The sequence below is a fragment of the Schistocerca piceifrons genome, chromosome 2 (assembly GCF_021461385.2).
Source record: "Schistocerca piceifrons isolate TAMUIC-IGC-003096 chromosome 2, iqSchPice1.1, whole genome shotgun sequence".
NCBI classification, from domain to species: domain Eukaryota; kingdom Metazoa; phylum Arthropoda; class Insecta; order Orthoptera; family Acrididae; genus Schistocerca; species Schistocerca piceifrons.
Window position 1 is genome coordinate 661554102 of NC_060139.1, and position 13447 is coordinate 661567548.

A 13447-nucleotide genomic window follows, 5' to 3' on the forward strand; every position below is an offset into this window, starting at 1 on the left:
AAGTTACTTCTCTCCAGATCGCTGCTATTCTCACTGACGATGGTTATTTGGAACAGTAAAGAACCAGGAATCAGAGATAGAGACAGTGTCATACCATTCATTACCAGTTAATGATTCCCGGCTACGGCATCACTCCAAACGCAGCCGTTTGTGTTGTGTTGTTAACAGCAGTCTAAGCAACGGTAGTTCCCTTCTCCAGCTGCTGCTTATCTCCTGCCACTATATAATAATATCGTGTGACGACGGCTTCCCGTCGGGTAGACCGTTCGCCGGGTGCACATCTTTCGATTTGTCGATTTGACGCCACTTCGGCTACTTGCGCGTCGATGGGGATGAAATGATGAGCAGGACAACACAACACCCAGTCCCTGAGCCGAGAAAATCTCCAGCCGAGAATCGAACCCGGGTCCTTAGGATTGATATTCTATCGCGCTGACCACTCAGCTACCGGGGGCGGACTCCGACCACTATTATGGGACGACACAGAACGTTCTGTTGCATGCTCTCGCACGGCAGGAGCGGTTGGGAAGGAGATAATGATAGGCTTTGCGAATAATACGGCGAAATTCCCTTGAGTTGTCAGACGCGATCGACTGAAAATTCGACGACCTTAACCGTTCCAGCCCTCATGTTGCTATGCAGTCCAGCGTGTGGCCACTGTCACATACGAATGTCCACCAAACCTCTATACTGCACGATTCGGTCAGCCGGCCAAGTGGAGACTCTGAGCGAGGCCCCTTTCAAACTCTGTCAGGTGCTGATAACGCTGTCTCACACGAGGACGAGGCATCTGCATGTCCTGTGATCACTCAACATCTGACGCTGTTTGTGCCCCTTATATACCTCACCCCACGAACAACAAAGATGCATCTTTATGGCCGTACTACCTGTCACAGAGAATCGAAGCTGTAGTCATTTACATGCCCACCGATGATGCGTATAGGCATGAAGGTACATTGGCGTGCGACCGTATCTTCTCGGTGTTTCACTTTTAAGTCAGGCAGGTGTTTCCGTTTTAAGTCAGGCAGGTGTTTCGGTTTTAAGTCAGGCAGAGCATTTGACAATACACACATGGTCTCTACTTTTGCCACTAAAATCGCCGTCTCCACGAAGGTGGCAATTTACAATAGACATCAAAATTTAATATTTATTATACAAAATAATGAAACACTAGCGCTAGCACATTAGACTTCCTGTCGTCTCTCAACTTCGTGGAATGATTTCTTCGCCACCCACGTGGGTCACCGTATGACAGACTGGTTTTGGGCACTTTAGAGTTACCTGCAAGGAGCAGTGCGATGAGTGATGACGACGCGGAGTGTGACACAAGAGTTGGTTTGCCAGGTGGGCGCTATTAGGGGAGGCGAACGCGTGCGCAATGGGTCCACTCGCCGGCCTCTATGAATAGCGACAGGGCAGGCGCCTGTGACAGTGGCGCGTCTGCGGCCTGTCAGCGAGTGCATGCCGTTCTCTGGCTGCCTACACCCAGGGCCTGCAACAAACCAGCTGACTCAGCAGTGCATGCTCCGCGACTGCTAGTGGACTACAGGTGAGTGACAAGACCCACACTCTGATATCTTCAAAATGGTTCAAATGGCTCTGAGCACTATGGGACTTAACATCTCAGGTCATCAGCCCCCTAGACTTAGAACTACTTGAACCTAACTAACCTAGGAACATCACACACATCCATGCCCGAGGCAGGATTCGAACCTGCTACCGTAGCAACAGCGCGGTTCCGGACTGAAGTGCCTGGAACTGCTCGGTCACAGCGGTGGCCTCTGATATCTTCCGTCACTCCTTAGCGATAAGAATCGAGCGCTTCATTGGTACCGTCGCATCATGGAAAGAATAGACAAGAATTCGTATTTTATAGTAAGGCATCGTTGGGTTCTATCAATGCCGCACACACGCAGTTGCACATGTGCTGTCTACGATTCCCTCGTCATACCTATCCTACTGCTATTGAGGTGATTCTTACCACCGTGTAAGCTGTAAGCCCACTGGTAAACAGCCTGTTGCACAGCGCATACGAACCTCTACCGCCTATTGTAGCCGTTTTACACTATGGAGCAAGCAAAAAGGAAAACTGTAGTGTCCATTGTGTTATCTTATCCTTCAAGAAAGACAAAAATAGAAAACCACTTTTATATCCCAATCATTGTAGACTACTAAATGTTTAATGTTTCCTGCTGTAGACGATTATAGTTTTATAAACTGTCAGACCTGGAAATTCTAAAGCTGAGAATGTTGATAAAGTTTCTATTGTTTAAAAAGATGTTAGATATTTCACATAAAAATTCAGCTTGCTCTCGTAAGAGGGTTACAGTTAGTACTGGAGATACGCCCACTATATGAACAATATCGCTGTTTATGGTTGTAAGGCCAAGTTATGAACACCTGGTTGTCAGCGGCGAAGTTTCACCTCAGTTCCCAGTTATTGGAAGTATAAGCATCCAAACTTTTCCAAAATATGGTAGTCGTAAGGCAGTAACTATTTACCTTACAAAATCATTGTCAACAGTACTGCTTATCTTTTCATTTTATAAACAGTACTGCTTATCTTCTTGTATTGGTCTACAGGATTTGGACCAAAATGTGGCAATACCGAGAAAAATGCATGCTTGCACATAAAGGCAGATGCTAGGCAAGCCTGCAGGTTGCGCTCTTGCATTTGATCAGGAACGGCATCTGTGCGATGTCCTCAATACATTGCACGTGTTAGTCATCCTAACGGTGTTCTGCGTAGTCGTGAGTGCTTTACGCCGTGCCTAAGTGAACTCGAAGATGAGCAAATTGTTGGTGCTCGTATTGAGGGAACTTGCGTAACAGTGGAGACCGATGTGTTTGGTCTTTCAAGAGGTACCGTATCGAAGATTTATACAGAGTATAGCGCAAACGAAAAAGTCACAACGCGGACGAAAGTGTTTGTTGAGTGATCGTGACATATAAAGAGGATTTTGACAAAAAGTAAAACGACGATAGCTGCAAACGTCTCTGCAGAATTAAATGTCGTACTCGCGAACCTGAAAGGGGTTCCAGAAGCAGGAAATTCCAGGTCGAACTGAAATTCCAAAACCACTAATTACTGATCCAAGCGCCCTTAACAGGGAAACTTCGTATAGTAACCATAATACCTGGACTGTGGTGCAACAAAAGAATGTTATTTGGTCGGATAACTCTTGTTTCACACTTTTTCCAACTTGTGACAGAGTTATGTCAAGAAACATGGCGTGGTATCGACAGTGATTTGGTAAGCTTTGTCGTGGTATTCCATGGGCCCCATGGATACTCTGCAAGTTCGCATTACTGCCAAAGGTTATGTGGCCATTTTGGCCGATCAGTTTCATCCCATAGTATAATGTCAATTCCCCAGTGGTGACGTTGTGTTCCAAGACGAAAAGACCCCTATTCGCACAGCTTTCATCGTCCAGGACTGGTTTTGTGAGCGTGAGGATGAACTGTCACATCTCACCTTGCCCACCACAATCACCAGACCTCAATATTACTGAGCCTTTGTGGTCTGCTTTGGAGAGAAGGGTGCGTAATCGCCATCCGCCTCCATCGTCATTACCTGAACTTGCCGCTATTTTACAACAAGAATGGTATAAGATTTCATAGGAAGCCATTCAGGACCTTTATTTTTCCTTTCCGAGAAGTCTGCAAGCTGTTTTGAATCCTACGCCATATTAGACATGTTAATGTGTTGTGTTGTGTTTGTTGTTTGTCAGGTGCTGATAACGCTGTCTCACATGAGGACGAGGCGTCTGCGTGTCCTATGATCACTCAACATCTGACGCTTTTCATGCTCCTATATACTTCACAAGACCTGGCAACAACGCTAAACACGAACAACAAAGATTTTCTTAAGTTGCGAGTTTAAAACGTTCGATTTTACTTTTTGTAACAATGGCCATTTTTGGTATACACTACATTGTGGAAACATAAAACCCCTCGAAATCCGGAGACAGAAGAGATGGAGAGTTGACAACGGACGTAACGGTGAACGGCTTAACTCTCAAGTCGAGTAGCATGGGCAACCAAGCTCAGAGATATGTCGGCAGGTGCTGAATGTGGATCTAAAACCAGAAAGGAATTTATTAAACCAATATTACTCTCTTGTTCATACTTCTAAGTCCAGTCCTTTTGCTACAGAAAAAGCTGTCCTATGAATATTAGAATAATGATCCGTATTGTTGTTGATCGTCTCCAGTAAAATTTTATAAACAGTTTACCTTCAGCTAGTACTTTTTAATGACTTGCAAAAATATTAAAATAAATTTTACACACACTTGCTAATCGTCTCCAGTAAAATTTTCTAAACAGCATGACTTTAGCTATTACTTTGTTAATGACTTGAATTTTTTTAATTTCCAGACTATAAAGATCAAATCATCTACTACAAACGTTACATAGATGATGCCTTCGTGATGTTAAATGGCGTCTTCGCACAACGGATATGTTCTGTTCACCCACAAATAAACTTCACCACTGATATAGAGGAGAATATTTCTGTAAGCTTGTTGGACTTAATAAACTTTAAAAATAACAGTAGGCACACGTTCGGTATTTTTAGAAAAACTACATGTACAGACAACATTATTCACGGTAAATCTCCCCACCCAGTGTGATGCAAAAGATCGTTCCTTATGTCCGTAGTTTACCGACCTATCCGCCTACCATCAGATAATAAAGAGTTCTTAAGGAACAAAGTATACTAAAAAAAACAGCGGAGGCAAAAGCGTAGAAAGAAAGCTTTGTCACACGTCCAGACAACAAAATAAAAATAGAGCGATACAAACACTCAGGACCACAGAAAACAGTAAACAGTAAGAAGAAATTTGTCCGGGTGACATACTGCGGACAAATCACTCAGCGTTTAGAGAAGAAATTAAAGAACACAATCGTCAGATGCGGATTTCAAGTAAATATCATTCCAAAATCGCAGCTTAGAGATAGTGTAGGTGACAAAACGTAATAAACTTTTTAACTCGGGTGTTTGTACAATACAATGCAGTAATTGTGAGAAGTTTTATCTTGGACACATGGGCAGCGATTTTAACATTACGTTCAAGAAACACACGCATCCACGAAACAGAACTGCATTTTGACAGCACTTGACTGCGCATAAGCATACCGTAACTAACATAGGTTGTACACACTGTGCCTGAGGGACGTCTATTGGATCCTTTGGAAGAAATAGAAGTTTACGAGTATGTAAACAAGAAACGCCACCCTTCTAAACTACTTAATGAACAGAATGAATTTGCACCCAAAGCCTATTTTTCATTATGTGGCAGACTGTTGTTGTTGTATACCGGTGGAGCTCTGTTTATCCCCCGGCCCTGTACTGCCCACGTTGCCCTTTCTTGGATTCGGCGAGCCAACTGTGCTCTCAGCCTTTTTATAGTTTGTTTTGTTTTGCTTTAGGAGCAAAAACAACTGGGGACACATGCACCCGTGTCAGAAGCGTAGAACACGAAGACAAAAAACGAGCAGAAAACGACTACGTGTTAACCCCAGTCGACGGAAGGAAAGACAGCTAAAAACGGACTGGAGAAAGGTCCATAATCATGTTTTGATATGCTGCTTTCCATTAGCTTAATACTTCACAGGCAACCACTAACAATCAGCTTTCATAAAATGAAATGTCATTATGATATGTATTTCTGATACTATACATTTTCATTATGTCTTGGAACCGCACTTGGTATGCTCGCTGTGCATGTGATTCTTTATCTTTTGACAGGCTGCTGTCAATTAACTTTATTTTACTGCATATTTCACAGACACTTATTTGAAGCTGCATTTTACGATCCAAGCTAATATTTCCCTTTGGACTCATGTTAAAACTCTAGTTCTTTCTTAAAGTGCATTTCAATGTATCTCGTTTAGTTTTATGCAGAATGTCTAAGGTCAAATTTCTGACTTTGTATCATTGCATATCGCGTTCCGTCAGCGACATCTAGCGACCTTGCCTCCTCAGCTGTTTGCACCGCAGTTGCGAGCATAGCACGCCAGCGACGACCCCGACATTACGGGTAATACATGTTGACCATTTTATCATGATTTTACTCCATGTGGTGATGTCACTTACAGCTATATATTTTGTGTGGTTACTCTGTTAACATCTTGAAGACAGGTAATTTGCTTACATTTCAGACTATGTGTATCTTGCAATACTTGGCAGTCTGCTATTGGATTGGTGCATAAGTAGGTAGCGTTTTACTATAACAAACACAACAAATACACATAATAGATACTTTAGTCATTAATTATATATTCTTCTTCACAATTCATAAGGGTCTGCCAACGCTGCGGTATCTTTTAAATTCCGCGACTGTAGAAACCACATGGTTTTGAGGTGAAGAGCTCGTCAATTCATGTTCGGAGCGCATTTTCATCCGGAAAGGAAATTCCTTGAAGATTGTTCGACAGAGAGCGGACAAAGTGAAAATCTGAGAGCGCAAGTTCAGGTGAATAAGGTAGGTGCGGAAGTACTTCCCAACCCAATTCCTGAATAGTGTTTTTTGTCAGTCTAGAAGACTGCGGACGAGCGATATCATGGAATGGTATCACTTCACGCAGTCTTCCTGATAGTTGTTCTTGCACTGCGTCTCCAGAACGCCTCAGACGTTGACAATAAATGTCGGTAGTGATAGTTACACCTCAGGGAAGCAATTCGTAGTGCAATAGACCTTCTTTGTACGGGAAGTTACCCTTTTGTTTTGGTTCAACCATTCCTTTCTTTTGCTTATGTTAGCATAAAGACACTATTTCTCGTCACCAGGAACTAAACAGGATAAGAACCAATAACGATACAGCATAAGAATGGTCGGTGTTGTTCATGAGTCAATTGATGATGAACAAGCAGAGATACACATATGGCCACCCACAGATTTTTATGATTTTGGCTTAGAGCACGCGGTACCCATGCACGCGATTTTTTAACCTTCCCCATTGCATGCAAATGTCGCACGATGGTGGAATGGTCACATTTCATCACATCTGCCAGTTCTCGTGGATCATTGCGGATTAATGAGTTTAAACGATCTTCATCAAATACCGGAGGTCTTCCTGAACGTGGAGAGTTACTAATGTCAAAACGATCCTCCTTAAAATGAGTTTCTTGCCGTGCTTTGTCCATTGGCATTATCCCCATTCACGACGAAAATGTATCTAGTTGCCTCCACTGCCGTCACCCCTCTACTGAACTCAAACGCAAGAATATTTCGGAAATGTTCCGTCTTCTCCTCTTGGCACTTCATTTTCTAGAGTCCACAGCTCCACTCACTATCTCCAAATGACAAAATGACAATATGTAAAATCATATAACAACAGTGAACTACAAATAAAAAAGACAATCGATAAATATACCTACAGGAACCGGAACACCAACATGCAAAACGAAATCGCTGCGAACTTTTGCAGCCGGCCGCTGTGACCGAGCGGTTCTGGCGCGCTTCAGTCCGGAACCGCATAACTGCTACGGTCCCAGGTTCGAATCCTGCCTCGGGCATGTATGTGTGTGATGTCCTTAAGTTAGTTAAGTTTAAGTAGTTCTAAGTTCTAGGGACTGATGACCTCAGATGTAAAGTCCCATAGTGCTCAGTGCCATTTGAACCTTTTTTTTTTAACTGTCCAAGCCACTGTTTTTGACAATATACATCCAGAATAATGCTTGAATAAATTTTACTTTCATGTGGTACCATGTCTTCAGAATGCTTTTACCCATCGGCGAATTATACTACCATTGTGTCTTCACTGGTAGAAGCTATTTTCGGTAAAATGGTTTTCACTGACTGTTCATCGTTAAGCGGTGAAATGATGTTTTCTACAAAATGCGAATATTTTCCAAACAGTAATTATGACATGATGTGGGGCAAGGAATTTTATAAGCAGAGATATATTCACCTACAGAAAAACAAGTGTGAACGTGAGATAATAGGCAACTAGCTCCCTGCTAAGGCGAGTGTTTCCTACAACTACACCATCACGTCAGTCGACACGAGAGCGACGGTTCGTAAACCACCTTAGAGATCCCATACTTCTCTTTTCTTCCCGACGTTATGCAGAATTGCAGTTTATATGTGAATCTGGCACTTGTTTCCTTGGCTGCATGCCGCCTCTGACGTCACACTGTCGCATTAATCTACAAGAAAGAATGTCATGTACGCCACCTGTCTGTAGATCATTTAAAATGTTTTCTATATGCCTTCGTGATTGAACCTCTTCGTACGAGGGCTCATCAACAAAATCCGAAACTAATTTTTTTCTGTAGCTTCCGTGATTGTTTCCTATCTGCACCATGAATATTTGAAAACAGCTGGTTTTTATGTACAATATCCATGGGTGGCAGCACTCTGTATCGGAAGGTTATCAGTAATCCTCTACTTTGTATACACTCTTTGCATTTCGCATGCCAAATATTGGAGGCGACGTGACTGGACGGTACGGTGCAAGAGAAGTTTGTGTTCGTTTAAACCATACAGCCACTGAAACTGACGAAAAGCTGCAGCAATTGTACGGTGACGATGCACTACCTCTTGTGACAGTGTTTAGGTTATTCAAGGACTTCACTTGACTGTGTCTAGTAAGTCGGACCTGGTGTCTCGGCTAATGCTGTGTCAAAAGTCGACATCAACACAGTTGCTCTGATTGTCCCTGAAGATCGGCGGATAATATTACGTAACTGAGGTGAAAGAAGCGAAAGTTGTTCCATCTGCAGGGAAAGTATTGGCGATCACATTTTTTTACTGTCATGGAATCATTTACCAGCATGCATTTTCCACTCACAGTACTGTTACAGCAGCATACTAAGGTCAGTATCGGTTAAACTGAGAAAATACATTGTAAGGAAATGACCAGAACTTTCTCAGGCCGTGTGACGACTTCTTCATGACAATATACGGCCTCACGTCGCAAATCATTTCATGCAGTTTGCGGCACAATTCAGCATTACTTGTGTACCGCATCCCCCTTATAGAACCCGACCATTCACCCTATGATTTTTATTATTCCAATCACCAAAGTCAAAACTTGGGGCATTCGATTGGAGAGCTCGGAAGCAGTGCTTAAGAAAAGTGAGGCGATTGTCAAGGACCTGACAAATAATGGCTTGCGTCGAGGACTGGCAGAGGCGCTATAAAATGTATATAGAAGGTAAATACTGTGAAAAAGATCGTGTAAACAGAGAAATGGAGTAACAAACAGCTGCGGAAAAAAACAGTCTCAGTCTCTGTTCACCAGCCCTCGTATTGTATTTCTAATTATGAATCACCTCGAAGGGAACGATCTATTGATACGTAATCGGCATGGTTTCAGAAAACATCGTTCTTGTGCCACGCAGCTAGCTCTTTATTCGCACGAAGTAATGGCCGCTATCGACAGGGGATCTCAAGTTGATTCCGTATTTCTAGATTTCCGGAAAGCTTTTGACACCGTTCCTCACAAGCGACATCTTATCAAGCTGCGGGCCTATGGGGTATCATCTCAGTTGTGCGACTGGATTCGTGATTTCCTGTCAGGAAGGTCGCAGTTCGTAGTAATAGACGGCAAATCATCGAGCAAAACTGAAGTGATATCAGGTGTTCCCCAGGGAAGCGTCCTGGGGCCTCTGTTGTTCCTGATCTATATAAATGACCTGGGTGACAATCTGAGCAGTTCTCTTAGGTTGTTCGCAGATGATGCAGTAATTTACCGTCTAGTAAGGTCATCCGAAGACCAGTATCACTTGCAAAGCGATTTAGAAAAGATTGCTGTGTGATGTGGCAGGTGGCAGTTGACGCTAAATAACGAACAGTGTGAGGTGATCCACATGAGTTCCAAAAGAAATCCGTTGGAATTCGATTACTCGATACATAGTACAATTCTCAAGGCTGTCAATTCAACTAAGTACCTGGGTGTTAAAATTACGAACAACTTCAGTTGGAAAGACCACATTGGCAGGACACTTAGAAGATGAAACAAGTCCACTAAAGAGACAGCTTACACTACACTCGTTCGTCCTCTGTTAGAATATTGCTGCGCGGTGTGGGATCCTTACCAGGTGGGATTGACGGAGGACGTCGAAAGGGTGCAAAAAAGGCAGTTCGTTTTGTATTATCACGTAATAGGGGAGAGAGTGTGGCAGATATGATACGCGAGTTGGTATGGAAGTCATTAAAGCAAAGAAGTTTTTCGTCGCGGCAAGATCTATTTACGAAATTTCAGTCACCAAATTTCTCTTCCGAATGCGAAAATATTTTGTTGAGCCCAACCTACATAGGTAGGAATGATCATCAAAATAAAATAAGAGAAATCAGAGATCGAACAGAAAAGTTTAGGTGTTCGTTTTTCCCGCGCGCTGTTCGGGAGTGGAATGGTAGAGAGATAGTATGATTGTGGTTCGATGAACCCTCTGCCAAGCACTTAAATGTTAATTGCAGAGTAATCGTGTAGATGTATGTGTAGATGTAGATGAGGTGGAGAATCCACCTGGCTTTTGCCTGTTTCAGAATCGGAGGTCGACATAAAACCATATCCAGTTTGGCTGGAGTGCTACACTAACTGCCATTGCTGCACAGTACTCCACTTGGGACAGTGCTCCACATGTTTCGCTCTCGATACCAACGAACGTTTCACTGAACGTTTGTGATAGGGTAAAGAATGTGAGCCTTAGAACTGCTTGATAGCTCCTCCTGACGACTGTCGCTCGGAGAAGTGAATGTTATCATATTCGTTCGATAATTTCCACGTAACACAGCCGCCTGCCAGAAAGACAAACAACGAGGAACAAACGATGAAGGCAGCAGCGACGTACCGCTTAACCATCTTAGCCCAGCATCGACCGCGGGAAAAAGTCACTCTAATTTTTCAACACGAGCAAACAGTTGGTCACTGGCAATGGGTTTACGAAGGAACAACATACTCATCTTGTACTCATATTGACTAAATATATAATCATCTGATATTCTGAATGATACCGCTCAATGAAACTAAGCCTGTACTCAAACGACAGCGTTTTACAAATGAGGCATAAAAAGGAAAAGAAAGGCCTTTATAATGTGGGGGCTGGCTGCGTCACGTTCTCGCAAAGTGCAGATTACAGATCAGCGTCGCCACTCGGACATGGAGGTGGATTTATAAAATATGCCGCCACAACGTGTGTCCGTTGTTGTGACATCCGTAGTTGTGACACGAGAAATACATACATTGTGAGTGTATGTGTGCGTGTGTGTGTGTGTGTGTGTGTGTGTGTGTGTGTGTGTGTGTGTGCATGTGTGTGTGTGTGTGTAGAATGCACAAAAAAAAAGATTTGGAATGAATTGTAAGAGGGTGGTCAAAATTAGATGGGCCCGAAAACCATTTATAAATCTAATAACTACCGATCGACGTGGCGTGGTGGTAAGATACATGTTTCCATTCGTTTTCTTAAAACGCGTAAGGTATATTCTGGGGTGGTCCCTCAGAACTAATGCTCCGTCTTCAGTGACCGTGTGGTCCATGGGACGTTATACCACAACCTTCTGTCCTTCTAAAAAACAAGTTTCCCTAGTTGACGAACAGGATAACTACTCTTAAGAAAAGTTGCTGGCTATGACCACCGTCGACGTCGATTCAGAGTCGTGTTAGCTTTATCAGACTGTTAGACATGCATAACAGATGGATGGTGAAATTGCGTTTTCATTGCCCTGATAAAGCTCTTCTATTGTGTGGTAGTTGTTAATTACACATTACCAGGGATATAGCTGTTGATGCCTAATATTTTACAACCTTACACCATCCGTACAAAAAGTTCCGCTGAGTTAACTTATCCCAGGCGTACAAGCGACGTCAGAGCAGTGACTGCAGTGGCATGTTGAACAAACAACTGTAAGCTACAAACGTGCATTCGAAAGTTCAGTTGTGAGCAGGCCGTGTTAAATAGTGGATGTACCACCGTAGTGAGTCAGTGTTATAGTGTTACAAATCATTGAAACAACATCTCTAAAATAGAGCGTTCGAGACACCCTCCGAAATGTTTTTAGAGTCAAAAGCTGTGTGCAAAGTTCATCCCGCACATCTTGATCCGAGACCAAAACAACGATGCGTGATCGCCTGCCGCGACTTGATGCAATTCTTTTCTAGAAACAAAAAAAAAAAACTTACAGGTGATGAGACTTGCCATCAGCACGAATCTATTGCAAAGCGACAATGATGTGCAGTACTGCATGTGAAGGGTCAAAGCTTTTAATGACATAACTGACATTCGATCTAATATGACACACAACTGAACAACTTCCGAAAGAAGACTTTCTTTAAATGTGTGGTGTCGGTTCTTTCGGAGATTGTCCTCATTGCTCGCAGTCTCACCAGATCTTCACAAGAGGTCCGAAAGAAGAGGCAACACACATATAAATACAGGATGTTCCGAAATTTCACTTAGAAACTTCTAGGACTTGTAGAGGGGAGGTAGCACATTATATTTTGAATAGGAACCCAAGTCCAGAAACGTACTGTTTTCGTGCTACAAACGTTTGAAAACATTTGTGCTAGATAGGTGTGCAAAAGGGTAGTCACGATGGAGGGTGTTTACGTCGGATCGGCGGATGTCGTTTAACGTCTGTACTACCTCTCTGACTGGTTCGAGCCTCATTCACCTGCCTGTGAGTGTTAGAGCAACACGGTTGAGCACCCGTTCGCAGAATACACTGACATGTTCCTTCTGAATACCGAAGCTCATGGAATGGAAGAGCAGCTCGTCACCTTTATCAAGATCTTTCTCCACAACGTCCTACTCCATCGCATACTCTTTCCGCCATAATTACGCAACGGCGTCGAGAAACGGCACCTTCACCGTCAGCAGGTGTGACTCAGATGTTCCAGCGAGACGACGCACACCCGAGTTGGTAGAGACCGTACTGCATCGCGTTGAAAAGAAACTGTCAACAAGTACACGAGCGATTTCTTTGGCTATTAATGAGTGGAATTGTAAAATAAGTGATGTACTTCGTCACGCCTAATCAATTACTTTTAAAGCGGTCGCGTTACCAACATGTTTTCAAATGTCTGTAACACGGAAACGATATCTTTCCGGACATTGTTTCCACTTTAAAATACACTACTGACCACTAAAATTGCTACACCAAGAAGAAATGCAGATGATAAACGGGTATTCATTGGTCAAATATATTATAATATAACTGACATGTGATTACATGTTCACCCAATTTGGGTGCATAGATCTTGAGAAATCAGTACCCAGAACAACCACCTCTGGCCGTAATAACGCCCTTGATACGCCTGGGCATTGAGTCAAACAGAGCTTGGATGGCTTGTACAGGTACAGCTGCCCGTGCAGCTTCAACACGATCCCACAGTTCATCAAGAGTAATGACTGGTGTATTGTGACGAGCCAGTTGCTCGGCCACCATTGACCAGACGTTTTCAATTGGTGAGAGATCTGGAGAATGTGCTGGACAGGGCA

General features: G+C 43.2%; 1 protein-coding gene across 1 annotated transcript in view; it reads left to right on the forward strand.

Moving 5' to 3' along the window:
- The first annotated feature begins 1418 nt into the window (after nucleotides 1–1418).
- LOC124776227 (glutamate receptor ionotropic, kainate 2-like) overlaps nucleotides 1419–13447 on the forward strand; it is a 276490-nt gene continuing 264461 nt past the window's right edge. Inside the window, exon 1 of the mRNA XM_047251084.1 lies at nucleotides 1419–1549. The gene's annotated coding sequence lies outside the window, so the exon portion shown is untranslated. The remainder of the gene's footprint in view (nucleotides 1550–13447) is intronic.